General features: G+C 40.0%; 1 protein-coding gene across 2 annotated transcripts in view; it reads left to right on the plus strand.

Annotated features, from left to right (window-relative positions):
• Positions 1-6,000, plus strand: part of doc2b (double C2-like domains, beta) — a 155,751-nt gene that overhangs the window by 112,470 nt on the left and 37,281 nt on the right. The gene's annotated exons all lie outside the window — the stretch shown is intronic.

Raw genomic sequence — 6,000 nt, forward strand, 5'->3', positions numbered from 1 at the left:
AACTACAACTAGTTCTGAGGATAAAAACAAATCATTGGTTTCTGGCAGAAGCTGTGCAACACTAACCTTACTGTAGGTTTCAGGGTACAGCGGGTCAAGTGGGATATTTTGTTGTTGTGGTTTGAGAATTTGGTCTGTGTTTGCATTCTCTGTTCCCATAGAGTACTCTGTTCCCAGGGTTATCTAGCAAGAGACGACGTGACCGTTTATTTTTGATGTACCGACACGACGCAGGTCTGCGATTTCACCGCACCGCTTGAATTGAGAATTTTGTCGACTCCATGCAAAGCGGCGAATCCAAATGGTTGCCCGGACCAATCCTTTGACATCCTTTGGTGTGGTCCTACATTCTTTCTGTTCGCCAGTCACAATTTTATTATTTTTCTGATGCACAAAAATGGAAGGAAAACTTACAACCTCGGTTTCGTCGTATCCTGTCATATACAAACACATATTAATGTGTATAGAGGCATGGAAGGAAGTAGCAGATATCAATAGTGCCTCTGGTGAGTGTACGTGGCGAGTTGCTAATCTGCCAATGAAGTCTAGCATTCAAAGTGGAGACCCTTGCAAACCCTTTGTACTACCCAGAAACACCATCAGCTTCTGCTTGTGTCCCATAGAGTATTGCACGTCCTTTTAAGATGGCTGACAGTTTACTCTTGAGACTATTTGAGGTATTTCCCCTGAAAGGTAACAATGCTGCCAAGATCTCTCCCTCTCTCTCTCTCTCTCGCTCACGCACTCACTCACTCAGTTTCTGGGCTGAACTGGTATTTATTTCCGTTTACGTGGGGGGTGTTTGTCATAATTACTATCAAGTGTTTCTCATCTTATCAGTACTAGAGTGTAGGGATTTGCCCAAAACATGACCCCATTCTTGCCTCCATCTCTGTGTAAGACCTCTGCATATTCAATTACTCTCTAACTAGACACTGCGTAATCACAGCTGCTCTGAGGAAATATTGGGCTTATTCATGGCGCCTAATCTTAACTGGCAAATGATTCTACCGTCTCTGTTAGATGGCACCTGTATGATCAGAGTGATCTGGTGTTGTTTATCATGGTTGCTTTCCCCTCTGTGACCGAGTACATTGACGCTCTAGATCTCTAGATACAATATAACCAGAGACACAAGCGAGCAATCAAACAACAAGACTATATACCTAAATGTCGTACTCTCCGTCCCTGTCAGCAATTCACTGGATTGTGTTTGAATGAGAATCTGAATTGAATTAATTAGTGGATAGTTTGATTTTGCATTTTTGAGTGTGTGTTTGGGGGGGGGGTGGGGGGTTGTTATTGTTTTTTTGTCTAGGAGTAGAGAGGGCCATATTGGTTTGCACACTTCTTTACAAACTGGAACAATTAAAGAAGATTGCAGTCAAAGCATTAGCAAATAAGAGAGGAGATAATCACAAGGGTTGTCTGTTTCCTCTGGAGAAAAGACAGACCGAGGCTCTCCTCCCCTCCGCTGCTCTCTTTCGCTCTCTTCCATCTCTTTTATCTTGTTCTTCATTATTTTCTACCCGGTCCCTCTTTCTTTTGCACTTTCTGTCCCACGCTCCTTCTACGAGGATATATATAATAATGCTGTTTAGAACCAATAAGAGGAAACAGTAGGAAAAGTTTTTTTTTAAAACTTACAATAATAATTTACTCTACATTCATGTTCTATTTTTTTTTTTTTTTTTTTTTTTTTTTTTTTTTTTTTTTTTTTTTTTTAAAGCCATCTGGAATGTAAAATGCATCGCTTTTATACCAGAGATACCATGAAGCATTAATGCAGAATCCTGGAATCTTTGAATGATTGGTTAGAAGATGTTGATTCATTTTCTATAACAGAGAGTTATAACTCTGAAAGCAGTTTCAGCTGAACAGGTTTATATTAACGTGCTCGTTCTAATACGTTGTTGCTTCTATAGTAACATCATCTTTGGAAGGAGTCTCCAGTGTGAGCACAGTCAGAGGTAAAGCTGAAACGACGTTTTCTATTACATGGGAAAGTCTTCAGGATACAGCGCTTTGCAGCTCCTTCCTGCTTTTTTGGATGGAAGATTCAGCACATCCAAAAAATTATATATATATATATTATTATTTTATTATTATTTTTTTTTAATAACAGTTCTTCCTTATCACATTCCAGATGTTACAGCCTGTGTAAATTCTGATATATTCACTACACTTCAGATGCATAAGCACCGTTTCAGCATCTCGTCTGAGATAGAGCTCTCGGCCAGAGAGCAAGCAGTGCTTCTGGGCTGTGAAGATAACCTGGAAGATTCTGCTTGGTTTGGTCTCTGTGTTTGTGCTGATAAATGAGAATTATCTTCTTTTTTTTTTTAAAGCGTGATATTCAGCGATGAGATACAACTGTTTTCCATTTGTTTAATTCCCCATAGCAATTAATTATACAGTGATTACGCTCCCATGGTTGAAAACAAAAGGACATTATTATTTGCTTTTTAATGTTGCTTTATAAAAGTGAACAGGCTATTTAAAAAGCCAGCGCTCGTCTCCCAGATTTAAGCTCAAGGTATTGATCAGTCTCTTTACTCGAGAGAAATTACATACTGGGGTATTTTGTTATCTTAAGAGCACAGATTGAGACAAACCCTAAAGCAAACAGACCTCTTTCGCGTTCTCTGATGAATTATGTCCCGTGTGTATGGTGCTCTCACGGGTAACACTCATCTCCTCATCCTCAGAGCTACTTCAGCTGCCTAGTTTCCTTATTTTTAATATAACTCGGGTTACATTCTACATTACGAAAGTAGGAGTGCTAGTTTTCCAGGCCTAAATAAAAGTCGTAAAAGAAAGCAAAATTACCTTTCAGTGGTGGGTAAAAAGATAAGAACCAGTTGTTGGTTTGTGCCCTTGATTATATGGTGTGTGATTAATCTGTTAATTTTAATAACCTGTTAATGCCTGCGTCAACAACTGACTGCATGTTACCGAGCAGATCTGAGTAAATATTTCAATTACATAATTCCCTCTTTTATCTTATGTTCTTCCCACCCAAATATGCCATTTTACTCGGATATAAATGTGTACACCTGCAAGTTCATGCACTTAACCAGTCGGCCAATCATGTGGCAAAAGTGCAATCTATAAAATCGCTCAGATATAGATATCAGATAGAGATAAGTCATTTTCACATCAAAACATCAGAACGGGGGGAAAAAAGAAGGGAACTCGGTGACTCTGACAGTGGCGTGGTCGTTGGTGCCAGACAGGCTGGTTTGAGTATTTCAGAAACTGATATAAACTCCTTTTTATTTATTTTCACACACTACTGTTTCTAAAGTTTAGAAAGTACGGTGTGAGAAAACAAAACAAAAAACATCCAGTGAGCGTCTGTTCTGTGGGCAGAAACGCCTTCTTGATGAGAGAGCTGATAGGAAGACTACAGTAACTCAAATAACCACTCTTTACAACCGCGCTGAACAGAAAAGCACCTCAGAACGTGCGATATGCCGAACCTTGAGGAGGATGGGCTACAACAGCAACAACAGGGGCTACGGTGAACATGTTCACGAAAAGGTCTATCGTTAGAGGATCTTCATCATATAATCTGACGTGGAGAGCACACACTATCACACAGTCATTAGAAACACTATACAGTTTCAAACGTATCATGGAGGAAAATAAACCCTAGCAAAAGTCATAAAGTCAGCAAAAGTTCTGTGGCATCAAAGACGAAGCTCTGCTGGATCAGGGCTGACCTTCAGCTTGTTTTTTTCTTTTTTTTTCCTTCTTCATCTCCTCTGTTTGGATTCAGATCTGTACCTCAGCCAAACAGCTGGCTTCCGAACCCCCTGCCGAACAGCAGAGATAGATCGGGCTTCCCTTCACATGCCAGCTGTTAATATTTCAGCGTAGTCGTCGGGCATGACACGCCCGATTATTAACTGAACAGACAACAATAGAAGAGTTTGCTGACTTTCCTTGGAATTAGTATTTTCGATCAAGTGAGGTTAGAAACGGTGTCCTCTACCATCTGGTGTCTTTAATGAATAATTGAGGGACTAAGCAGGAAACCTCCCCGTATGAATACGGCAATAGATGTCTGTATTACGTGTGCGGAGCATCATATGAAATGTACTGAAAATCTGCTGAGTCTCGGGACGCTGTGACCTCCTTATGGTAATCAGAAAGCACAGCCTTTATGGAGGTCACGGTATCATCGAGAGGAGACCACAGGCACTTACGCTCAGCTTAAATAGTCGATTCCACCGAGTCATCCGATGTCCTCGTATTATATTCTCAAGGCCAATGGGCAGTTGGTGTATCGACTCAAGATTTATGGAAACGTTTAAACTCACAGACTTCCTCTGAGGCAAATCATGTGACACAGTTAATGTTTTTTCTAGATAGCCCTACGTTCACACAGGTGACAAACCCAAACCATTGGCTCAAACGATTCCTCTGACCAATCTTACGGCATGTAGCGGTATGGTCCCGTCGTTTGATCGGTTTCCTGCTCACAGCCTTTGTTCCTATTTATAGTTTGACACATAAAGCTGGAAGAAAACCTTATACCCGTGGGTTCATTTCACCCTTCACGATCTCTCATTAAATGTATATAAAGGCATTACAAGTAAATTTAAAGCTTTGAAGGAAGTCGTTGAGATTGCGAGCGGCTTTGCTAACCTTGCTAACGAGGAACTTGTTGCTTGCTAGTCTGAACGGAGGTCAAATAAAGGTTTCGAATCCACTTCCTCGTATAAATGTGGTCACTGCTCTGTGAAGTTCACAGAACGTTGTGGATTGAGGAGATTGTTTCAGAACTTACCGTTATGTAAATGCAGAGTTGTTAACAGAGAGGTAGAGGTATGAATGAGTCATTCACTCTTCATCATTTATGTTAGTCATTTACGTTGCGGTGGATATGGGATCACATGTTTGGGGTCATCAGCAAAAAGTTCATGTCTTTAGATAAACAGATGACTCAGTGGACCAGGGTGGAACGGTACTATACGGAGTATTTTTTTTTTTTTTTTCACGGCTGAATTATCAAAAACAAACGTTCAATAAAGGTTACAGAAAGGCTCCATTGTTCCAGCTCAGTCGATGCAGTGCAGTTCCATGTGGAGAACATGCATGTGGGGCTGACTGCACTGAAACACAAACCGAGAGCTGTAGAAAGGCTGTTATTTGCGAGGCGGATATTGCAAAGCGCCGGTTATCAGTCATATTGAGTTGTTACGTATTGTCACGGTGTGATAAGCGCTCAACTAGAGGCATTTGTAGTCACAGGAAATACACGAGGATTACCTCTCCAGGCTTGCTGATAAATAGAGCACTTGTGTTAAGAGCAGTGACTGCAATTGCAAAAGTTTCTCGGTCATTGATTCCTGGAGCTGTTATGCCAGTTATCGCTATTAAAATCACAATTTATGACCAAAGCGAAATGATATGCCTCGTCTAAGAATGTTTTGGGAAGAGCTCTTTTTTTAAAACGATCTAGTCAAAAGTCACGATAGTAAATTTGTTTATATTCTCTTGATTTACCAAAAATAAATGTAGTGAAAAAAGGAAGATGGAGACGTGGGTTTAAAATCCCCATTGGCCTGAATTTGGCAGCCCTGTTTAGAATATCCCACACTGTTTCAGCCGATTGGTTAGGATTTACAAGGATTATGTTTTTACTGCATTATATGTACTGGTATTGCCGTATTCGCATTTGAGCATGATACAAATGTGTACAAAAGTATGTGATTGATATAAAAAAAATCAACTATTTAAATATTACATGTACGAAATATGATTGTTTTATTTCTGTCCTTTTGGAGAAGTTTGATGCAATCATCTTCCTGAGGTGCAAGTAGGAAGTAACTGGCTCTGGTCATGTGACCATTCATACCACCGACATGACAATGTTCATAGGAAATTAAGGCAGTTTAATATTTTAATCTCTTCAATTCAGTTTTATTCATATAATAGTTTTTATCTGATCGTGGTGACAAAGCAGATTTATAGGAATCCAGCGGCAGGGGA

The sequence above is a fragment of the Ictalurus punctatus genome, chromosome 28, assembly GCF_001660625.3.
Source record: "Ictalurus punctatus breed USDA103 chromosome 28, Coco_2.0, whole genome shotgun sequence".
Classification (NCBI taxonomy): Eukaryota; Metazoa; Chordata; class Actinopteri; order Siluriformes; family Ictaluridae; genus Ictalurus; species Ictalurus punctatus.